The sequence below is a fragment of the Taudactylus pleione genome, unplaced genomic scaffold (genome assembly GCF_031769625.1).
Source record: "Taudactylus pleione unplaced genomic scaffold, aTauple2 ptg000393l, whole genome shotgun sequence".
In the NCBI taxonomy this organism is placed as follows: domain Eukaryota; kingdom Metazoa; phylum Chordata; class Amphibia; order Anura; family Myobatrachidae; genus Taudactylus; species Taudactylus pleione.
The window spans coordinates 13105001-13129822 of NW_028284794.1; the positions used below are offsets into that span (position 1 = coordinate 13105001).

At 41.2% G+C, this 24822-nt stretch overlaps 1 pseudogene; it reads left to right on the top strand.

Annotated features, from left to right (window-relative positions):
- Positions 1–22403, top strand: part of LOC148507488 (uncharacterized) — a 43249-nt pseudogene extending 20846 nt beyond the window's left edge.
- The last annotated feature ends 2419 nt before the right edge of the window (positions 22404–24822 follow it).

The window sequence follows — 24822 nt, forward strand, 5'->3', positions numbered from 1 at the left end:
ATTGAAAAGTAGACTAGAACCATACCATCAAGATAAAGAGTTTAAAGAAATGGATACAGCGGTCTCTTAAAGATTACCTAATTTTGAAGAAACACTAATTGATAACAAATGTAAAAAATTTCAGCGAGATTTAGAAGACTATAGACAGGGCACTATTAGGACATATAATCAAAGAAATAAAATATGGATTTATTTATATAGAAACCACTTTACAGAACGGTATACAATTGGAAACAATAGGGACCGCAGTGGGATGGGAGACACTTGGTACCCCAGGGACACACGGGAACATATGGGAAGGCAGAGAGTCTCCTCTGACTACCATATACCCCGCCGTCCCATGGTGAGATTACCAGAAAATAAATATACACATTGAGTCAATATGGAGAGGCCGAACAAAAAGGATTTGTGTGCCAGACCCAGAGAAAAAACACATACAGAGACCCTACCCAGGTCCCAGGGGGATTTTTTTAGAATTAATTGCTGTTAGTGTTAATATCCAATCATACCCAGTTAGTATAGGGTTAATCGGTGTAGATAATACAACACAGTTATTTCAACGCAATTAGAGTCTTAGTATTGTAATGGGAAATGGATAATTGTTATAATGAGTACATTACCATCCATCCACTTAGATTGGAAAACGGGATCTGGTACAGCAGTTAGCCTCTACCCCAGTCCCAAGGGGAGGAAACTTATGCGATAGTCGCCTGCTCAAGGATTTGTGTAGGTAATAACAACCAGATGCTTATTCCACTGTGTGCGCCATGTGGTCCGGAGGTGCTTGTGTCCTCAGGCAGAGGGACCTCTACTCCTGGATCCTGGCACTTCAAACCGCTCACGGTGTATCGATAGGCTGTTGTTGCGGGCTGCATGGCGTTAACTGGGTATGATTGGATATTAACACTAACAGCAATTAATTCATGCTGGCTGGCTGCAATTAATGACTCTAATTCACGCTTTGCTTCACTCCGATGTATATGTTTAAGTGATTTTTATTAATTTTTGAAGGAATTCCTTATATTATTACTTATTTTTATATTTTATATATTCTATAGTGGAGCCGGATCCGTGCTTTAAAAGTGTGGCATTTAAAGCCCAATTAATTAATCCATCTGTATTTCATGTTTGATTAATTAATTTTTCAATTGTATTATATGCAATAAAATTATTAATATTTTTTAAACCAGCAGCCACTGTCAGCGCTCCCATTTCTTTCTTTTTTAATGTACCATATATATAGAACTAATATTGTGTGACAAATCCAAGTGCCTAATAATGAACTAATATTAAATAACGTGAAAGGTGATGGGAGGCGTATTGAAAAAGCAACTTAACTTAATCAGAACGTCTTCGGTCATCTGACCAACCATAATTCATGGTACATGAAAAGAAAACATTGTGTGTAACGTTTTAACACTTCGTAGAACAAAATAATATATCTTTTGGAGCTTAGGAACTACAGCTAGTTCCCCATAATCATGTATCACTCCAAACCATTCCTATATATAAAACACACTTTTATTAAACAAAAAAAACACAAAAAAACACAAATAAATGCAGGTAAAAAATGTACAAGACATATAGTAAATGAAAGGTTATCTGTCTATAGTATAAAGGTCCAGGATATCGATGACCTTAATACTAAAGGACATTTCAGATGTGGCATATGTAAAGCCTGCCAATACATGATAGAGAAAACCTCTTTTCAAGATAAATTCTATAAAATCTGGGAGATCCGTGACTATATTGACTGCAAATCTGCGGGTGTCATCTATCATCTTGAATGCCCTTGCGGACAAAGATATATAGGTAAAACGATAAGACCTCTAAGACAACGGACACTAGAACATGTTGGGTCAATTAGGAATGCCAAAACTGACTCCATGACATTTAAGAATCTCACTCCAGCAGCGAGACATTTTTTGTGAAAGATTTGAAGGCTTTTGCCCTTGATAAAATAAATCTAGGTATTACAGGAGGTGATCTAGATGGAGAACTGCTTAGGAGAGAAATTAGATGGATCTTTCTTCTTGACACTATAACACCTCAAGGTCTAAATGAAACAAACAACTATACATCTTTCTTGTGAATATGGATCTCTGATACTACTGTCTTTTACCAATATTCTGATCTAAAAATCCCTTCAGAAGAACTACATAACATAAAAGACTTATCATAGATTATACCATATGGGATGCTCCTGATATGTATGGATATAATGGAATATTTAGCCTCCATATCCTATGTTATATCCTGCTTAAACCTTGGTACAATCCTGCCTATAACTTCTAAATCCTGCCTATACCTTCTAGAATTGTCGCAATTTAGCGTAATGAGTCGCACAGTAAATAAATGCCTTCAGACTTTGAATGTGTTTCCAAAGCACAAAAAGTTATTATTCAACATAAAAATAGATGGTTACACGCTGTGATCTAAAAACAATTAGCATAAATAAATCATACAGACCCAAGGTACAGTTGTTATATACGCACGCGCTCTGGACCATATACCGGCATCAGCAAGAAACCTCCGTCAACAGCATCAGCAAGAAGACTCCGTCAGCAGCATCAGCAAGAAGACTCTTGACTGGGGTCAGAGAGCGCACATACATACCCTTGCAGGGATTTGGAAATACAATAGATAAGTTTGGCTTGATTCCATTTGTTCTTCTTAAAGGTGTCTTGGTTACAGGATCATTTATTGGACAATTTCAAATGGACACAACGGCCTCCAACTGCCCTTTGTATCCTTTTTCCCCCTGCATGCAAATCTAAGCTACTAACATTACAGAGTACATTTTTAATGTTTCAACTCTCTATAGTCCATAGTTTGCAGAAGCAGGTTCCGATCTTCTGACCGATGGTACCGGAAATCTGTGGAGACACAGTGGATCAGTACAACACCAGACACGGTCTGCTTACCATGTACTAAACCTTAGATATCAAATAACCTTTATTACACAACATTAATAATCACTGAATAAACCTTGAATATTACACTTTAATACTAGGGAACCTTTCATGTGATTTGTGTATGTGTAAGTGTAAGAGAATATTGCATAAAGTTGCTAATATGTGTGGTGCGTTTATTTGTAGAGTGAAACAGCGCAACTATGCGTAATGTGTGGTGTTTATGCATGTGAGTCTATGTGTGTGTGTGTGTTTTATGCATGTAAGTCTATTTATGATGGATTTAATATATGTATATATACAGTCAGGTGCATAAATATTGGGACATTGACAGAATTTTCATATTTTGGCCTCTATTCACCACCACAAAGGCTTTGAAATGAAACAAATAAGATTTGCTTTAACTGCAGACTTTCAGATTTAATTTGAGGGTAATTATATCCAAAGCAGGTGAACGGTATAGGAATTACAACGGTTTCTATATGTGCCTCCCACTTTTTAAGGGGCCAAAAGTAATGGGACTATCAACTCAAAAGCTATTTCATGGACAGGTGTGGGCTATTCCCTCATAATTTCATTATCAATTAAGCAGGTAAAAAGTCTGGAGTTGATTCTAGGTGTGACATTTGCATTTGGAATCAGTTGCTGTCGACTCTCAATATGAGATCCAAAGAGCTGTCGCTATCAGTGAAGCAAGCCATCATTAGGCTGAAAAATCAAAACAAACCCATCAGAGATATAGCAAAAGCATTAGGTGTGGCCAAATCAACTGTTTGGAACAGTCTTAAAAAAAAAGAACGCACCGGAGAGCTCAGCAACAGCAAAAGACCTCGAAGACCACGGAAAACAACTGTGGTGGATGACAGAAGAATTATTTCCATGGTGAAGAAAAACCCCTTCACAACAGTTGGCCAAATCAAGAACACTCTCCAGGAGGTAGGTGTATATGTGTCAAAGTCAACAATCAAGAGTAGACTTCACAAGAGTGAATATAGAGGGTTCACCACAAGATGTAAACCATTGGTGAGCTACAAAAACAGGAAGACCAGATTAGAGTTTGCCAAGCAACATCTAAAACAGCCATTACAGTTCTGGAACAACATCCTATGGACAGATGAGACAAAGATCAACTTGTACCAGAGTGATGGGAAGAGAAGAGTATGGAGAAGGAAAGGATCTGCTCATGATCCAAAACATACCAACTCATCAGTGAAGCATGGTGGTGGTAGCATCATGGCGTGGGCATGTACGGCTGCCAATGGAACTGGTTCCCTTGTATTTATTGATGATGTGACTGCTGACAAAAGCAGCAGAATGAATTCTGAAGTGTTTTGGGCAATATTATATGCTCATATTCAGTCAAATGCTTCAGAACTCTTTGGACGGCGCTTCACAGTGCAGATGGACAAAGACCCGAAGCATACTGCAAAAGCAACCAAAGAGTTTTTTAAGGCTAAAAAGTGGAATGTTATGCAATGGCCAAGTCAATCCCCTGACCTGAATCCGATTGTGCATGCATTTCACTTGATGAAGGCAAAACTGAAGGGAAAATGCCCCAAGAACAAGCAGGAACTGAAGACATTTGCAGTAGAGGCCTGGCAGAGCATCACCAGGGATGAAACCCAGCGTCTGGTGATGTCTATGTGTTCCAGACTTCAGGCTGTAATTGCCTGCAAAGGATTTACAACAAAGTATTAAAAAGTGAGTGTTAGATTTAGGATTGTTTAGTTTGTCCCATTACTTTTGGCCCCTTAAAAAGTGGGAGACACATATAGAAACCGTTGTACTTCCTACACCGTTCACCTGATTTGGATGTAATTACCCTCAAATTAAATCTGAAAGTCTGCAGTTAAAGCACATCTTGTTTGTTTAATTTAAAAGCCATTGTGGTGGTGAATAGAGGCCAAAATATGAAAATTCTGTCAATGTCCCAATATTTATGCACCTGACTGTATATATATATATTTTATCCCTTACTAACATACTTTTAAAACTATAATGCAAGGTGTTACAAACAGCTAGGATCACTTTCAAGCAGGGTGGGGACCCCCAGCTGATTGTCGTTGCCACTGCGTCTGGTAAGCAAAACCTCTGACCATTGTTAATTCAGACAAATCAATTGTGCATATCAATGTCTGGGTTATATTTCAATTGCCACAGCCATACTTGTCTATATACAGGGCTTCCCAATTTCTATGTAAAACACTCACAGTATCCTGGTGTATTGTTTTTTAATAACTTTTCTCAGACATGTATACAGAAGCTGTTTCTAGTTACTAACTAAACCCTGCATGAATATTGTGTTTGTCAGTGTGAGAGTGTTGTATATTATTCACTATTTAGTGTTGTGCGAATGTGTGGATACGTGCACACACTGGGTGCGTGCGCATGCAATGTTTCATCGTGGATTGTATCAACATAAATTGGGCAGCGGACAACCAAATCGTCCGATAACAGTTGAATTGCGGTCGCATGCAATCATTCGACTTCAACACCTATCTCACTCATTATGCTAGATATTATAAAACACTCATTGGTATTACTTCTACTCTCTTTCTTTTGAAGTCATAACTACTGTAGGATATATTAGCATACTTGGAGAAGTCTATTATATTATATAGGAGAAGGATGCCTTGGAATAGGGAAGCCTTGGAACAGCATCTCCATTTATATATGAGAGATGTGTTTGAAGATTTATCTCTCTTAAGAATACTATTTGCTTGGATATTGACTACATTATATACTTATTTGTTTCTAAATGTGATCTTTTGCTTCAACACATCTACTCAGGGCCAGCCCTAGCCCAAATTTTTTGGCAAGCGAGTATATTTTTTGGTGCCCCCCTATGCAGTGCCCCTTTTACAGTGCCCCCAGTATTGGTCCCCCCTGTGCAGTGCCCCTTGTGCCCCCAGTAGTAAGCCCCTTATATAGTGCCCTCTTCGATGCAGTAACCCCAGTAGTTGTACCCCCTATGCAGTGCCCCTTATATAGTGCCCCCAGTAGTATTCCCCCCATGCAGTGCCCCCAATAGTGGTACTCCTTATGCAGTGCCCTTTAAACAGTGGCCCCAGTTGTAGTTCCCCCACTATGCAGTACACCCAGTATTGCCCTTTATATAGTGCCCCCAGTAGTGGTCCCTCGATGCAGAGCCCCCAGTGGTAGTCCCCGCCTTGTAGGGCCCCCAAAGGTAGTCCGCCCCCTTATAGTTGTCCCCCCCCCTTGTAGTGTCCCTAGTAGTATTCCCCCTTGTAGTAGTCCCCCCCTTGTTGTGCCCCCAGTGGAGGTTCCCCCCTTATGCAGTGCCCCAAAAGTAGCCACCCCCTTGTAGTGCCCCTAGTAGAAGCCCCCCCGAGTAGACACACATGTAATAAAAATAACCTGAATCCTTGCTCCCACCACATTCTGCTCCTTAGTCCGTCCTCCCGGGCCGGGCTGCTCTGCATTATGGGAGAGACATCATGACGTCATGTCATCTCTCCCATTACCCACTGCGGAAGCCGGAAAGCTCCAGTCCGGCTCCGGCAGTGGGCGCAGTAGCCAATGAGAGTCCGACAGACTCTCATTGGCTGCTAAATAAAACAAACATACAGCTGCCGGCAACGGCGGCTGTGTGTTTGTCACTGTGTAGAGCTGACCGAACACGCATGGTGCAGCCTGTGTCACAGAGACACAGTCTGCCCGCGGCCCGCATGGTCGCAGCCGAGGTGCCCTCCACTATGTGGCGCCCTACTCAGCTGCATACCATGCGTATGGGTAGAACCGGCCTTGCATCTACTATAGGTTATTATGATATACTTGTAGTAGTCCATTGTATATTAGAGGGATGCTCTGGAGTAGCACCTCTAGATATATGTATGGGAGATGTTTCTAAGATCCATCTCCCTTATTATTTGAATGGATACTCATATCTACTGGTGTTTAACGTGAGAAGGGGAATATCCATTTATAGTATGAAGATGTATACTAGTACATTTTTGTTTTATTTAAAAATTGTAATATGTAGGGGACATATGGAATTTTGGAATTACATTCTAGGAAATAAGAAGTCACTATATTTATTAATTTTGACAATGAATTTACCGTTTTATTCTGGGACTCACCTTATATCTGGTATTGAATTTGATAATTACTATATTTTTTAGTAAGGATTTGTTGTCTTTTACTGCACATTTGTATTTTGCAAATACTATCTGCTTCTATACAAATATTTCCATACATCTCTAATTTTATTGTTTTGTTGGAAGTATATTGTATTTTTTCACTATTTAAATTCAATATATTGTTTACCAGATTTTATGTATACACATCTCACTAATTGTATCAGGTTATTCTTACACAATGCACAATTTCACTATCTATAATTATATTCACTTCCAAAAATATATATATTTTTTAATTAGAATTGATTTACACCATTTCCGCTGACGAGTTGTATCTATATAGTGTCATTAGAATAAATTTTTGCCATTTTTTCACCCTTTCTACACATTATATTTACTATGCACAATTAGAATAATATAAAATATCGTAAGATTACTTATTATATTTTTATGTAGGACATACATAATATAAAAAATGGGGGTAAATTTTATTATTGTTATTTTCTAATACTTATTTCACTAAGGGAACACACAGTGAATTTATATAAACTAAAATGTACCTATTACATATATATTTAATATGTTTTTTGTATAATGCTACAATTACTAGGACAATTATGTGATATGTCCCTTGTATCTATTCTAGCCATCATCCTACAGCACTATAACAGGGCTTACCACTGTCGCAAATGATGCGTATTGCTCGCATCACGAGCGACAGGTCTAAGCTCCCGGATTTGATTGATGATTTCATTAAAAGGTTTTTGGTCCGTGGATATGATTTGAGAAATTTGATGTTACAAAAGTCCAAAGTGCTCGACATGTCTAGGGAAGAGTTACTGAATCCAGTTAAAAGGGCTGGACAACTGTTCAATCCTTGGACCAGTAACTATACATTAGCCAGTCCAATCATTAAATCAGCCACAAAAGCTTTATGGCCTATTGTAACTTCTGACAGTGAACTACCCTCATTTAAAAACATGCGACCTCTAGCAGCATTTAGAAGAGGTAGGAATCTAAGGGAGAGGCTGGTGAAGACAGATATCACTGGCCGGGGTGTTTCAGATTTACCAAATGTTTATCGTAAACCACCTGGTTGCTATAAATGCAACAATTGTACTACATGTTCTTTTTCCATAGCATGTAAATCATTTAAACACCCCCAAAAGAATAAGTCCTATGATATCCGTCATGTTTTGACATGTAGTAGCACACATGTGGTATACATGATTGTGTGCCCATGTGGACTGTGGGCCAGATTCAGACCCGCCCGCGAGCGCTGAGTGCTCGCAAGCAGGTCGATGGTGCCCTAGTGCACATGCGCACGACGGAGGGAGCTCCGTCGTGCGCATGCGCGAGACCCGAATAATGACGGGTAGCCGTCATTATGGGTCTCGCACCAAAGGGGGCGTGCTGTCGATGGTGAGTGACAGCATGCCCCCTTTGGTGGGCGTGCCGGGGGCGTGGCTGCCAGACGGAGGCATTCCTATCACTAGTGATGTCAGTGGGAGTGATTTTGGCTCTGTTAGAGCCGAAAGCACGCCAGGGCTTGCGGTCACCAAGACCCTACCGCAGGGTCTCGTCGCAAGCCCGATGGTCCCGATGGTCTTGACCATCGCGACCATCATCATGGACGCTCGCATAAGCTGTGGGTGGTAACCCACAGCTATGCGAGCGTCCAAAAGACCGGACGGAAAAAAGAGAAACACGCCCTGATTCAGAGCGGGCGCTCGTTCAGAGCTTCTGGCTCTGAATCAGGCCCTGAGTTACATCGGTCAAACAACGAGAAAATTCAGTGAACGCAATGGCAGCTCACCATTCTGCCATTCGTTTGTCATTGAGTGGCAGAACTATTGACCAAGCAGTGGCGAAACATTATAAGGAAAGAGGTCATTCACTTTCGTCACTTAGATATTTCATGATTGACCATGTACCCCCTCATTAAGGGTTGGGAACAGGGCAAGAAGACTTTGTAATTGGGAAAAGCGCAATGGATTGTTCGTTTAGATACGATTAGTCCTAGAGGACTTAATGATAAAATTAATTGGAATAGTATTATTTAGGTTAGTTAGTCTTCATTTTCATTTTCTTTATATATTTTAATATATTGGTATACATTGATTGTGTTTCTTATATAACTAATAGTACTTTAATATGTAGGATGGGGTTCTCTGCATTTTAATATTTAAAAGATAAAAAAGGGGGGGTTTGGGCTTGATCATTTGCTATATATACACTGCTCCCCTCCCCTCATTCCTCTGAAAGCTTTTCATACTATCCAATTCACCCAGCTACTTAATTGACCCCCCTCTCATGAACACACACACAGTGAAATTCAGATGCCCACATGCAAGAGAGACCTCCCCCCTCCTCCCAATCCCACTCACGAGTTTCCCTCCACTTTCTCTTACCTTACAAGCAGGTCTCTCTCTGGTTGGTTGGGATCTGCTGCAGTCCCTCCTCCCCCTCTGATTGCTGCACTGCTCAGTCCCATGTAGCCCCGCCCCCCTGCTCAGATGTCTCCTCTCTAGGTCATGTGTTCGGGACATTCCTGCCTCCTGCAGCCCTGCTCCATTAGTGGCACAAAAAGCCTGTAATAGGAGCTGCCTGGGGGCAGTTGCCCTTCTGCCCACCTGGCCAGCCCTCTCCTGGACTCTGTGGGCCTATTTTTATAGGAGGCCTGGAGCTACAGCTCCATCCGCCCCATTGTTAATCCGGCCCTGCCCTCCCCATGGTGCCTAACCCTCCCTCCTGGTGCCTAACCCTAACCATCTGAGTAAGTGCCTAACCCTAACCGTGGGAGAAAGGTCTAGCCAGAACAACCCCGGAGGCCCCACTCCCAAATGCTCACCCCAAAATAATTATTGCTACATAATAGTAGCATCCTTATAGTGCCATGTGGAGGTTTTTTGGGGCACCTCCAAGGTAAGTTAGCTCTCAGCTCATACATGTGCTGTTATCATGCAGTACACCAAATTGTAATTATATGACCCAGAGTGGGTGCTACTATTATGTAGCAATAATTATTTTGGGGTGAGCGTTTGGGAGTGGGGCCCCCGGGGTTGTTCTGGCTGGACCTTTCTCATGGCATCACCACTTAATTCACATAGAATATTTTTATCACTTCTCTAATTGTTTGTATATTATTTGTCATTTTAATTCTTTCACATTTCATTAACACATTGATTTATCCTTACACATCTATTCTTTACACTTCACTATCACCTTTTTTCCCCTTTTCATGTGATGCCCTGGGGATGGTCCTTGGCTAGAATTTTTTGGGGTGCCTTGCTTCTCGGACGTGTACCCCTTAATGTTAGGGAAGCCAGTATAGAGGAGCCTTGACGCTGGCCCAGCGCTTATTCATATATTTGCAAATGTACATAACTAAAACCTCTGAATCTCTATTATCATGTAGGATTTAAGTATTTTTGATTTTGCTACAATGTGCTGGAGGGCAAATCCCTTTTTTCTATCTTTCTAGACATTGTCTAACTAATTACTGTGTATCTCTTATACCACACCTCATTTAAGGATCCTCTGTATTCCGGCTCCGGTTGCCTTGTCAAAGCAGTTTATGCGAAACGTACGTCCGCAGTGACAGCTGAGTGTCTATCATGTACTGTATAATTAACTCAATGGATCTGGTTAATATTGTGATGTGACTAGTGCAGATAGGAATATCTTTTCTCTTCTATATGCAGCGGACTTAGCCCAAACTTACTCAAAACGGGAGACTTGACGTCCATGTGTATGGCATATAGGAATAGATAGGATCACCTCTCCCTCTGTATATGCCACGGATCTAGCCTGATTTGATTGATAACAGGAGACATGATCCCCTAATATGCATTATATATAAATAAGAATATAGTGGGAGTAACAGTGACTACAGCAGTATTATACATATAAGAGTGACCCACTCATCTGTTTAATATTGACAACAGTGGTATATCAGAGATATGTATTGATACAAACTTACTGACATAAGGACACTGTATTAGGAGACTATTCACTATTTTTTATTATATCTGATTATTTAAGATCATAATAGAAATTACTATTCTCATGAGATCTTATGAATCATAATCTCATATATTATATAGAATATCTGATGTGTTACTGGTGAGGACTACTGTATAACAGAGTAAAGGGCTGCATGATACTCTTGCAGTGGGGAACGCAATAGCTGAAATAATTGTGCCAGGGGTAACTGTATCCTTTGCAATTAGGTTACAATTGTATCCGCTTCAATTAGTGGGTTATTGTTTCAATTCAATAGTATCTGAGATACAGAGTCACTCCAATTATAGGCTATGTTTTCAACTAGCTGGAATTAATTCGATACATTTTGTGGTAATAGCAGTTTAATATATTTACGATCGTACCAGTCTATAGGATAATATATACCCAATAAAACCAGACATCAATGTTAGGGTACAGATTGAAATTTTTATTGAAAAACATGAAAATAAGGCACTCGGCTATTTAAAAGAACATTTATTTATTTATTTTATTTTAGTTGCAATTTTTCATACTATACACATCTACTCTCTCTATATTTTATCTTAATATTTTGCTTTGCTTTTGTGTTATGTGAATAATTTTAAATAATATAATAAAGGTTAATTTTAATATATGTGCCCCAAATACAGATTCCTTTTCACTCTCTCCTCCAATGACTCCACTGTACAAGCCAGGTCTGCTCATTGCATGAGGCTTCAATGTGCTGTGTACCAGTACTGGTCGGTAGTGTCACAGCGGTAGAGGATGGAGAGCATGGCTCCATGAATAACAGGCAGGGTATAATAACAGGGAGGAAGAGAATGTGACGGACATGGAACAGGAGGAAAGAGAATAAACTAGAGTGAATTAATGGAGTACAAAAGTTTATGCGCCGCATGCTGAAACAAATAATTTTGAAAGTAGTAACAGTGGGCTTGATTCAGACCCGGTCGCAAGTGCTGAGCGCTCGTAACCGGGTTGATGGTGGCCCACTGGGCATGCGCACGACGGAGCCGGCTCTGTCGTGCGCATGCACGAGACCCGGATAGCGACGGGTGCTCCGTCGCTCCAGGTCTCGCACCAAAGTGGGCGAGCTGTCGATGGTGAGTGACAGCTCGCTCCCTTTGGTGGGCGGGCCGGGGGCGTGGCCAGCCAAACGGAGGCGTTCCCAATGGAACGCCTGCCATTTGGGGGCGGCCTCACTGACTGATAGAGCCGAAAGCACTCCAGGGCTTGCGGCAACGAGACCCTACCACAAGGGTCTCGTCACAAGCCCAATGGTCACGATGGTCTTGACCATCGCGACCATCATCCTGGCCGCTCGCAATAGCTGTGGGTGGACACCCACAGCTATGTGAGCGGCCAGGAGGCTGCACCATTTAAAAAAAAAAACGCCCTGATTCAGAGCCAGCGCTCTTTCAGAGCGTCCAGCTCTGAATCAGGCCCTGTGACAGCTGAGATATACAGATATGAGGCACTCGGTATGGAACAGCTATTTTTAGCAGCTGAAACTATATAGAAAGTATAGAAGTGTGTACTGTGTGGAAGTATTGTAATGAGTCACATAGGAAGGCTACTAAGAGGCGCCTAGTAAACAGTACTTGGGGCTATTAAAGGTACACTTGCCAAAGACATTTATATTGTTACTATATATTGAGTGTTGTCAAATTCATGTTAATATTTGTTGCCGTGTAAGCTCAGGTTCCCTACGGCCAGGTCTAACTATATGAAATCTCTGGCCAGGGACACCGATACTTGCCATATTCTCCAGTGCTAGAGAGTTGGAGTGGCTTGACATTGAGGCATGATATCCCCCACCTCATTGATCATAAAATACAATGCCCTGCTGCTCCTTGGTTGGCTGGGGTCACCACTGGGCCCTCCAGATAAGCAGGGTTATCAATAGCAACCTCACCCCCTCTCTGTGCCTCAGCCTCATGCCCCATTCACTCATGTAGTGTATCAGGATCAGGCTCCTTAGTCTGTAGTCGATGATGATGATGATGATGATGATGATGACGACAAACATATTGTTGACACAACCTGATGCTCACACTGGGGCTGATACAGGTTTGCAACAAAATTGGAGTGAATTCCAAAAAAAAGGGGCAGACAAAAACAGCATATTTCCACACACATAAGTAGAGTTATACACATCTAGAGATGCATACACCTCCACACCAGCAGGATATGTGCTTAGTTTACAAAGAGTCATCATGATCACTGTGTATTTATAAATGCAAAAGTTACACCTCCGAACAGGTATATAATATGGGTATAACTGCCGGTCTGCGTGAGCCGCATATGTATCAACAGGTACTGTACTTACTGAACCTTGCTTACGTGAGAATAACCCTTCCCACCCACGTTCCGCCTCTCCAATTGTAAGGTCTAATTCATGGAAAACCCCTGGTGTTCTGCAATCAAGCATACTGTATGTGTGGTTCTCGTTCTGAGAATGCACAGGGTAAAATGATGCAAAACACAGAACACAACCTGGCACACTGTGATTTGAATTGCACTTGTCTTATAATATGTTCAACCCAAAATACACACGTTAGGGGGCGAATACAGGGCTTGATTCAGAGGTGGAGGCTGCTGCGTCTGCTTTTGCGTCTGCAATAATATGCAAATGTTAGTATCAGCCTTCCCCTTGTGTAGCACAAAGTAGGAGAGTATTGAATCTTAAAAAAGAAAAATCAATAATTATAAACAATAAATAATAAATAAATAACCGTTAATGGATGCTGCCGTATAGCCTGGGTAGTCATCCCGGGAAGATACTATCATAGAAAAAATATATATAGGGAAAACGGCGCATATGTTATAAATCTAACATGAAATTAATGTTACACAAGATAACGTCTATAGGATCCACATAAAGAAAAACAAATTGTACTTATAAAAATGAAAAAAGGAAGAATCGTGTGAGTACCCGGTAAGAAATAAATTAATGTGCGAGCACTGAATGCCCACTTGCAGTGTCTCTGCATGTTGTAACACTGCCGGTGATTATTGACACGTTGCCATCAGTGCACCATCATCATTTGGACCAGCACTATTGCAGGTGCAGTTCTCCGTCTGAACATGGCCTCTTTGGGAACACAGCCGCTGTCACTGACACACCCGCAACGCTCCCATAACGCATGAGACTGACTTTAACAAAAACATTGTAAAAATGTTGACTTTGGGTCTGATTCAGAGATGGACGCAAAAACGATGCTTGTGCAGTTGAGCGATTATCGGTGGTCTGCGCATGCTTCAAGTTCGATCACCAATGTCGCTCGCACGGAGGATTTATTAGCAAAATGATTGACAGGCCTGGTGATTGATGATGTTTCCAGCATTGTGGCATTGACATTATAAATGTCGACATGGTTACTGTCGACCATCTGACCAGACACCCAGCTACACATTAGCCTGCTCCATGGGCACATAATACAAAGGAGGAATTGCACGTACAATAGTTGTCACTCCCTCTCCAAGATGTCACAAACTTTCAAATAGATATTTTTTGAATTACATAACATCAGCACAAAATGTCATTTATATTATCATTTATTTATATACAGAAGCACCATCAATCTAGGCAGCGCCAATCTCTGCCATATTGGAACTTAAAGTCTAAAGGGGAGATGTATCAAGTCTTGGAAAGAGATAAAGTGGAGAAGTTGAACAAAAGCAACCAATCAGCTTGTAACTGTCATTTCAAAGACTGTGCTATATAAATGACAGTTAGAAGCTGATTGGTTGGTATGGGCAACTTCTCCACTTTATCTCTCTCCATGGCTGGATACATCTCCCCCTAAATTCCTCTACCTACAAGTGTATACTAATATCATACTCTCCTTCTTTTAAAAAAACTAGTTTCATGGAGATTGTAGGTAGTAATAGAATGTGCCATGCTAAGCATGGCACGTCGCTGAGGGGGCATATCATGTTTTGCCAAAAGGGCGTGTTTAGCTCCACCTGTGGGTTTGTTTAGCTCCACGCGTGTCTATTATCATTCAGGGGCTCTACAAAATAAATTTACTGGCCCCTGAAATAAATATACTGTCCCCTCGAATAAATATACTGGCCCCTGAAATAAATATACTGTCCCCTCGAATAAATATACTGGCCCCTGAAATAAATATACTGGCCCCTGAAATAAATATACTATCCAGTGAAATAAATATACTGTCCAGTGAAATAAATATACTGGCCCCTCGAATAAATATACTGGCCCCTGAAATAAACTTACCGTCCAGTGAAATAAATATACTGTCCCCTCGAATAAATATACTGGCCCCTGAAATAAATATACCGGCCCCTGAAATAAATATACTATCCAGTGAAATAAATATACTGTCCAGTGAAATAAATATACTGTCCCCTGAAATAAATATACTGTCCAGTGAAATAAATATACTGTCCAGTGAAATAAATATACTGTCCCCTGAAATAAATATACTGTCCAGTGAAATAAAAATACCATCCAGTGAAATAAATATACTCTCCCCTAAAATAAATATACTGTCCCCTGAAATAAATATACTGTCCAGTAAAATAAATATACTGTCCCCTGAAATAAATATACTGTCCAGTGTAATAAATATACTGTCCCCTGAAATAAATATACTGTCCAGTGAAATAAATATATTGTCCCCTAAAAGAAATATACTGTCCAGTGAAATAAATATACTGTCCCATAAAATAAATACACTGTCCAGTGAAATAAATATACTGGCCATGGACATATATATACTGTTCCCTGAAATAAATATACTGTCCCATCGAATAAATATACTGGCCCCTGAAATAAATATACTGGCCCCTGAAATAAATATATTGGCCAGAAAAATAAATATATCGGCCCCTCGAATAAATATACTGGCCCCTGAAATAAATACAGAAAAAAAGAGATTTGCCCCCCAGCACACTGCGGCAAAAACAATACTTAAATCCTACATGATAATAGAGATTCAGAGGTTTTAGTTACATATATTTACAAATATATGAATAAGTGCCAAGCCAATCATCAAGGCTCCTCCATACTGGCGTCCCTAACATTAAGGGGTTCACGTCTGAGAAGCAAGGCACCCCAAAAAAATTCCAGCCAAGGACCATCCCAAGGGCATTACATGAAAAGGTGATAGTGAAGTGTAAAGAAAAGATGTGTAAGGATAAATTAATAAGTGTTAATGAAATGAGAAATAATTAAAATGACAAATAATATACAAACAAATAGAGAAGTGATAAAAGTATTCTATGTGAATTAAGTGGTGATGCCATGAGAAAGGTCCAGTCAGAACTCCCCTGCGGGCCCCACTCCCAAATGCTCACCCCAAAATAATTATTGTTACATAATGGTAGCACCCACTCTGGGTCATATAATTCCAATTGGTGTACTGCATGATAACAGTACATATATAAGCTGAGAGCTAACTTACCTTGGAGGTACCCCAAAAAACCTCCACATGGCACTATAAGGTTCAGCACATCCTCCTAATGCTGACTCCCTTCAGGCCTCTCCAAACTGCAAAAAAATATGGTAGTTGCTCAAATCAGCTTAATTGCATAACACAGGTGCTTGTAAAGGCCGGGGTATACACTGAACACAGAAAAAAAGAGATTTGCCCCCCCAGCACACTGCAGAAAAACAATACTTAAATCCTACATGATAATAGAAATAAATATACTGGTGCCTGAAATAAATATACTATCCCTCAAATAAATATACTGGCCCCTGCAATAAATATACTGTCCAGTGAAATAAACATACTGTCCCCTCGAATAAATATACTGGCCCCTGAAATAAATATACTGTCCAGTGAAATAAATATACTGTCCCCTGAAATAAATATACTATCCAGTGAAATAAATAAACTGTCCAGTGAAATAAATGTACTGGCCCCTGAAATAAATATACTGGCCCCTGAAATAAATATACTGTCCAGTGAAATAAATATACTGTCCAGTGAAATAAATATACTGTCCCCTCGAATAAATATACTGTCCCCTGAAATAAATATACTGTCCAGTGAAAAAAATATACTGTCCCCTAAAATAAATATACTGTATAGTGAAATAAATATACTGTCCAGTGAAATAAATATGCTGTCCCCTGAAATAAATATACTGTCCAGTGAAATAAATATACTATCCCCTCACATAAATATACTGTCCCCTGAAATAAATATACTGTCCCCTGAAATAAATATACTGTCCAGTGAAAGAAATATACTGGCCCCTGAAATAAATATACTGGCCCCTGAAATAAATACTGTCCAGTGAAATAAATAGATTGTCTAGTGAAATAAATATACTGTCCCCTCGAATAAATATACTGGCCCCTGAAATAAATATACTATCCAGTGAAATAAATATACTGTCCCCAGAAATAAATATACTGGCCCCTGTAATAAATACTGTCTAGTGAAATAAATATACTGTCCAGTAAAATAAATATACTGTCCGCTGAAATAAATATACTGGCCCTGGACATAAATATACTGTCCCCTGAAATAAATATACTGTCCCTTGAATAAATATACTTACCCCTAAAATAAATATACTGGCCCCTGAAATAAATATACTGTCCAGTGAATTAAATATACTCTCCCCTAAAATAAATATACTATCCCCTGAAATATACTATCCTGTGAAATAAATATACTATCCCCTGAAATAAATATACTGGCCCCTAAAATAAATATACTGTCAAGTGAAATAAATATACTGTACCCTCCAATAAATATACTGGCCCCTGAAATAAATATACTGTACCCTCCAATAAATATACTGGCCCCTGAAATAAATATACTGTCTAGTGAAATAAATATACTGTGCCCTGAAATAAATATACTTGCCCCTGTAATAAAAACTGTCCAGTGAAATAAATATACTGTCCCTTGAAATAAATATACTGGCCCCTGTATTAAATACTGTCCAGTGAAATAAATATACTGTCCAGTAAAATAAATATACTGTCCCCTGAAATAAATATACTGGCCCTGGACATAAATATACTGTCCCCTGAAAAAATATACTGGCCCCTAAAATAAATATACCAGCCCATGAAATAAATATACTGTCCAGTGAAATAAATATACTGGCCCCTTGAATAAATATACTGGCCCCTGAAATAAATATACTGTCCCATGAAATAAATATACTGTCCAGTGAAATAAATATACTGTCCCCTGAAATAAAAATACTGTCTAGTGAAATAAATATACTGTCCCCTGAAATAAATATACTGTCCAGTGAATATGCTATCCCCTCAAATAAATATACTGTCCAGTGAAATAAATATACTGTCCCCTCGAATAAATATACTGGCCCCTGTAATAAATATTCTGTCCAGTGAAATAAATATACTGGCTCCTGAAATAAATATACTGTCCCCTGAAATAATTATACTTTCTAGTGAAATAAATATACTGTCCAGTGAAATAAATATACTGTCCAGTGAAATAAAAATATGTCCCCTGAAATAAATATACTATCCCCTGAAATAAATGTACTGTCCAGTAAAATAAATATACTGTCCCCTGAAATAAATATATTGTCCAGTAAAATAAATATACTGCTGCTTTACATATATTGTGCTTTTTGTTATTAATAAGGGATTCAAGACATTGTATAGGTATAACAGCTGGTTTCTTAGTGAATAATAGGCCTGATTCAGAGGTGGACCATAATATGATCGCATGGAACACAGCTTGTGAAAATAGGCTAATAGTTCCAGAGCTTACTAGAGCATAGAGATTCCCACTGCTGCCTTCTCATATGCGTACAACTACAAATATCGGTAACGTTTTCTTATTATGTGAGCTTGTGAGGCCATTGTAGAAGAGACACTATTAAATTGTCAAAGACAGACAGAGCAGACAGGAGAAAGGGAAAAAACTGTGTGCTGATTGTCACAGACATTACCCTGCCCCCAGAGAGGGCACTCACTGACAGTCATGGAATGAATGGCTGTCAGCGAGTGCCCTTTCAGAGTGCCGTTAATGACTGTGACATTCAGCACCCAGCCACCATGGACCCCAGCTCTGTTTGTGTACTAATTTGCTTAATAATTCCATTTCCCTTATATTTTAACAGGGCCACCATACCTAAGAGAAGCCACCTTTGCTGCTGATGCTGTGTCTGCCACACCCACTGCTGAAGCTACCAGGCACCCATACAACTGCTCAGTGATAGGCGGCCACCCCAGGGCGTATTTATAATGGGTGCAGGGTGTGCGGTGCACACGGGCCCGCACTGCACACCTTGCTCCCATATTATACTTACCTCTCCGGAGTCCCATGTCGGCGCCGGTGTAAACGCTGTAAGAACGGCTGGAAAATTAGCTCTGCGGCTGCTGCGGCCATTTTCCCGGTGACCGGCGCATGTGCTCTAGTCTCTCAGCACACTCTAGTGCCCAGAGTCTATCAGTGCGGCATTGGCCACGCTGTGCTTGGTGCGCTGCCGGCCACTGGACTGAGAGGAGGGGTGCCGTGACCGAGACTGCACACGGGCCCCCTCCTCTCTTGAAATGCCCCTGCGGCCACCACTACCCATAACCCTGCGGTAGCCAGCATTTAGATAACATCGCATTGTGACGTTGCAACATCGTGACATCTCCCATGCAGGCCCCGTCCCCGGCATCTCTGGACTCGTGCATGTGCAGTCTGGATTTTATCGGGGGCACAGTGGGAAACCGGGAGAACCACTAGGGTTTGCGGGGCAGCGGGAGTCTGCTAAAAGTGTTAGGGTAGGCAAGCCTGACTAATATATACACAACAGGGTTAATGCTGTCAGAATCCAAATAACCTACCTGTATGTTTTTGGAGTGTGGGAGGAACATGTAAGCTCCACACTGATGTATCATGTTTGGGATATGAACTCATTAACTCAGTGCTGTGAGTCAGTAATACTTACCACTATGTCACTGTGCTGCCCAAATTTTGACTGTCACCAATTATTTATAGAAATATAAGCTTATATACAAACATGGACCATAAGCTGTCACTAATGCCCTTCAAAATATACCCTGATATATAAACAAGGATCATGTGATGCCTTAAAACATATATGAATATATCCAGCTATAGTATATGTTCACTGACTGTAAAATGTGACTAATTCCCATAGTAATATATCCTGTTACACAAACATTGACCACTGGGTGTCACTATAATTCATAGGAATATACCCAGCTATACATATGCTAACCACTAGTTATCACTAAAATCCATAGAATATACCATGCTGTACAAACACTGACCACTAGGTGTCAAAAAAATCCACTTTTACATATAGCCCCCCAACCCCAACCACCTTCCATAAAACACAGTTTAGAGATTCATTAATGTCTTACCTGTAATAGTTATGTCTTTCATGGTGGTACTGGTTTCTTTAAGCACAATCCATCTAGGAGAGAGAGGCAGACAAAGGAGTAATACTGTGTGTGGGGCTACGGCTTGGTGTATACGGTGTTATACTCTTTGTAAGCGCACTGTACATATTTGCTGGTCTTTGTAGGGATGAAGTCTGCAGGACAGAGCCAATTGTGACACAAGAGTTATCATCATATGACCAAGGCCATATAAAAGTTTCATGTAGTCACATCACACTCTCCTGCTTCTGTATTATCATATGTGCCTTATGTAACTAGGTAGTTAACATTTATTCATCTTAAATGTGCGCCAGACCATTTTTGCAAGATTTGGATTTGGTTCTAATTCGTCGTCCGCCTTTGGATTTGGATTTGCCAAACTGCGGTGACTGGCTTTGGATTTGGATTTTTTGCAAAAATTTACAAAAAAAAAAGCTAAAATGACATAAATTGGTCTTTTTTTTCTTCCTAGAGGATTATTACCCTCATTAACATTAATCTCCAGTCATTTACAGTCAAGTTAGACCACCTCACAGCTTATAATATTGTTTTCACCATTATTGGCCAAAGGTTGCAATGGGCTGACTGGTTACTAAGCGACAGAGCAGCGGCACAGCGACACAGACACCACAGTATAAAGCACATCTATGACACATTGCCACACAGCAGTGGCAGAAATGAAAGGTAGTGCAACATGGAATGGTCCTTGGGCCCTCCCACCCACCCAGTGGGGTACGGCCAGCAGAGTCATAGTACTTGTACACAGTGGGCTACGGCCCAAGGAGTCACAGTGCACAATCTTATTCACATTACATCGCATATAGTGCCCCTGATTCACATTACACCATAAAGTAGTGTCTCTTATTTATGTCATGTCAGTCATATTTGTAAAAAATATAGGAGAAAGCTCTCCACTGATTCTTCCTCATCTGAGGAATTTATATTTAAAACAAAAAGATTGCTGAACCCTGCCAGGTCAGAAGACAGCAGGGACAGCTCTGAGGCAGACAGTATGCCTCTGGAGGTTCACTCCCCCTCCATTTCACTGTTCTCACACAAGGCTGTGAGGAAAAGTACTTCAAAAAAGAAAAATGTGAGTACTACAAGAGACGCCTGTTCAGGAAAAACATCTCATTCCCAGGTATTGCCCGTAGCTGGAATACCTCTATGGTGCGTAACAAACCAGCATTTCCTGCCCATGTCCGGGATTTATCTCCAGCCAGTTCCTGGCACCAAGCGCTATCGCGCTCCCACAAAGGGTCCAGTAAGCAGCGTTCTCTGGCCCTTATTTAACACAACGACGTCAGTCACCACTCAGTAGACTGGGAGTCAGAAGAAGTCACCAGAACTTCAGCATCCTCTAAGAGAGGCGAATATAGTGACCTGCAAATGGTCAGGTTTACGCCTTTCACTGGGCACTGAGCGAACTCTCCCAAGTATATCATTTTGCCCAGTTAGCATTTAGAACCGCCCTCGTATAGGAGGATGAAATGGTTCTGCGTAATCATACAGGGATTCCTGATATTCCTGCTCTTTTCGCCCCAGAAATTGACCCGGCACTGACTTCACTCGTTGGTGACAGAACCCAGAGTGACACTACTGACAAATTACTCAGAAAAATCCAGCTTAAAGTGTCTGACGCTGCTGGATCTCTGCTGTACTGGACAAAGCAGAGAAAGAGGGATCCGCTAGCAGATCTTTAGACTCATTGGTAGCCTCTAAGGCAGCTCTCCTGAAAGCTATAAGCAGAGCGACCCTGATGGTAGGGCAGACTTTCAATTTCATATCGAATACTCGTAGAACCCACTGGCTAACTAGAGCTGGTTTAACTGAGTTCGCCCCCAAGCCAGTAGAAGTCCCTAACCTTGTAGACTCCGATCTTTTTGGCCCAGAATTCATTGATGAGATTAAAATTCATTACAAAGCCCGCAAATCCTTTGTGGACCTTAAAGCCATCAGTCCTCCAAACGGCCCTTTCGCCAGGAGAGTCGTCCTGCAGGATCCAGCAGTTCGACCTGAGACCAGCGAGGTGCCCCATGAGGACAACAGGATTCGAGGTGCCAGAGGTCCATCATTCACTAACCCCAACCCCTCCAGAAGAGACAGAGGGCATGGTAAGTCATTTACAGATACCCTCCCACCTTGGCCTCTCTCATGCAATAGTTTTGTGGAAGGAGATTACCACAGACAAATGGCTGCTAAATATCATACAAAAAGGCCTGTCTCTACCACTTCTAAGATTCCCTAGCCAAACATTTCCCTGCTCTACAAATGCCAACCCTCTGCTGGACGACGTTTTGACCCTAGCATTATCTCAGGGCAAATTAGAATTGGCAGACACTTCCAAGAAAGGTTGGACCAGTCACCTCTTCCCCATAAGGAAGCAGGATGGTTCTTACAGACCCGTATTGAATGTCAAGTCCCTAAATCTGTACATAAGACATCGCACATTCAGAATGGAAGGTCTGGCAGAGATTCTTTTCCTCCTAACTCAAAACGACTATTGCATAAAGATAGACCTCAAGGAGGCCTTCCATGCAATTCAGGTCCACCCAAACCACAGAAGGCTTCTGAGATTTCTTTGGAAAGATGTCCTCTACCAATGGACAGTGATGGTCTTCGGGTTGTCCAATGCCCCTTACACTTTCACCTGGCTTATGAAAGAGGTAGTAACTCATCTCCGGCAAAAACAAATTTGCTGCATAATTTATTTGGACGACCTCCTGGTAATCCATGCAGAATGTGAGAAGCTGCTCTCTCAGCGAGACTTAATCGTATCCCTGCTTCTCAATCTAGGCTTCTCGATAAATTATGCCAAATCAATACTAACCAATACTTGCCAACATATAACCTTTCTAGGTTTCCTAACAGATTCCCCTTTTTTCTCTATAGCAGTCCCATCAGACTAATGGAAAGACATTCAGACCTTTATTTCTCATATTCTCCATCGGCAGTTCACCATGAGAGATCTTGACAGAATTATTGGGAAAATGAGAGCGTTAGATCCAGGGTTTCTACATGCACCCCTCATTTGCAGACACTCTTAGAACCATCTGGGATCTCTTCTCAAGAGAAGTCTCACATGGTCAGACAAAATTCTACTCCCAGCTATAGCACACCAGGAGATAGAGAATTGTCTAGTTCTTCCCTGCCTCTTCCCAGGCCTCTCCTAGAACCCCTACCAGAGGTTATAATCTCCTCAGATGCTTCCTTCACAGGCTGGGGAGCATTCACCCAAGACAAAGCCGTAAGAGACAAGTGGTCCGCTCAGGAATCAGAGGCCCACATCAACCTTTTAGAGCTAAGAGTGGCCAAGTTAGCCCTGGAGGCTCTAGTCCCCCCTCAGCTTTGAGACATTCCGGTTCAGATTCGCCTAGACAACAAGACCGCCATGTCTTATATAAACAAGATGGGTGGCACACGATCACTACTACTTTGCCGAGAGTCAATAGACATCTGGCGATGGGCGTTACAAAGATCTATTCAGCTGTCAGCCGTGTATGTAGCGGGCAAACTAAACGACCTATCAGACTCCCTTTCCAGGACTCGCCTCACTCTAGACAGAGTATCCCTGAAGCCAGAGATTTTTCACAACATTGTGAAAGCATTCGACCAACCGCAGTTGGATCTATTTGCAACCGCATCCAATGCTCAGGTTCTGACCCTCGTATCCAGAATCTGGGTCCAAACTGCCTTCCGCACAGATGCAATGTCATTTCCATGGACAAATCTCATCCTCCCATATGCCTTTCCTCCCCTGGCCATGCTGTTGACAGTACTTCACAAGATCAGAACAGACAGGGTACCCCGAATCAATCTGGTATACCCAGTCTGGCCATCCAGAATTTATTTCCCCTTAATCAGTCTCCTATGCATAGGACCCAAACTTCCCCCTGGGTCTATCCATAGACTGCTTCCAAGGGACTCAAGACCTGCTTCAGGAGCTACCTCAAAGCAGGTGGATGGCGATATTGCTCGGTTATTGACAGGCTCACACCTCTCAGCCACTTCTCCAGCACTTAGTAATGCATCTCTCAGACCAAGAACGAGATCTAAATATAACACAATCATAAAGGAATTTATTTCCTGGCAAACCACACGTCCTTCTTCTCGTTTATCCTCTGCTGTAAACTCTGCCATAGACTTCCTAGCTGGCAGATATGAGGCAGGGTTGGCTTCGGCCACCATACGCTCATACTTTTCTGCCCTCACACTCCTAATTCCCGGACTCTACGAGAATAAATTATATCTCCACTTGCTCAAAGGCATTTTCTTATCTAGGCCATCATGTCCACGTTACTCTTCCACTTGGGACATCGAACCCTTTCTGGATTTCTTGGCCAGTATGTCTTCAACCTCGGATATTTCCTGTATTGTCAAGGAAACTGGCATCCCTCCTAGCTTTGGCTTTCTCAGCAAGAGGAGCGGAACTCTCCTT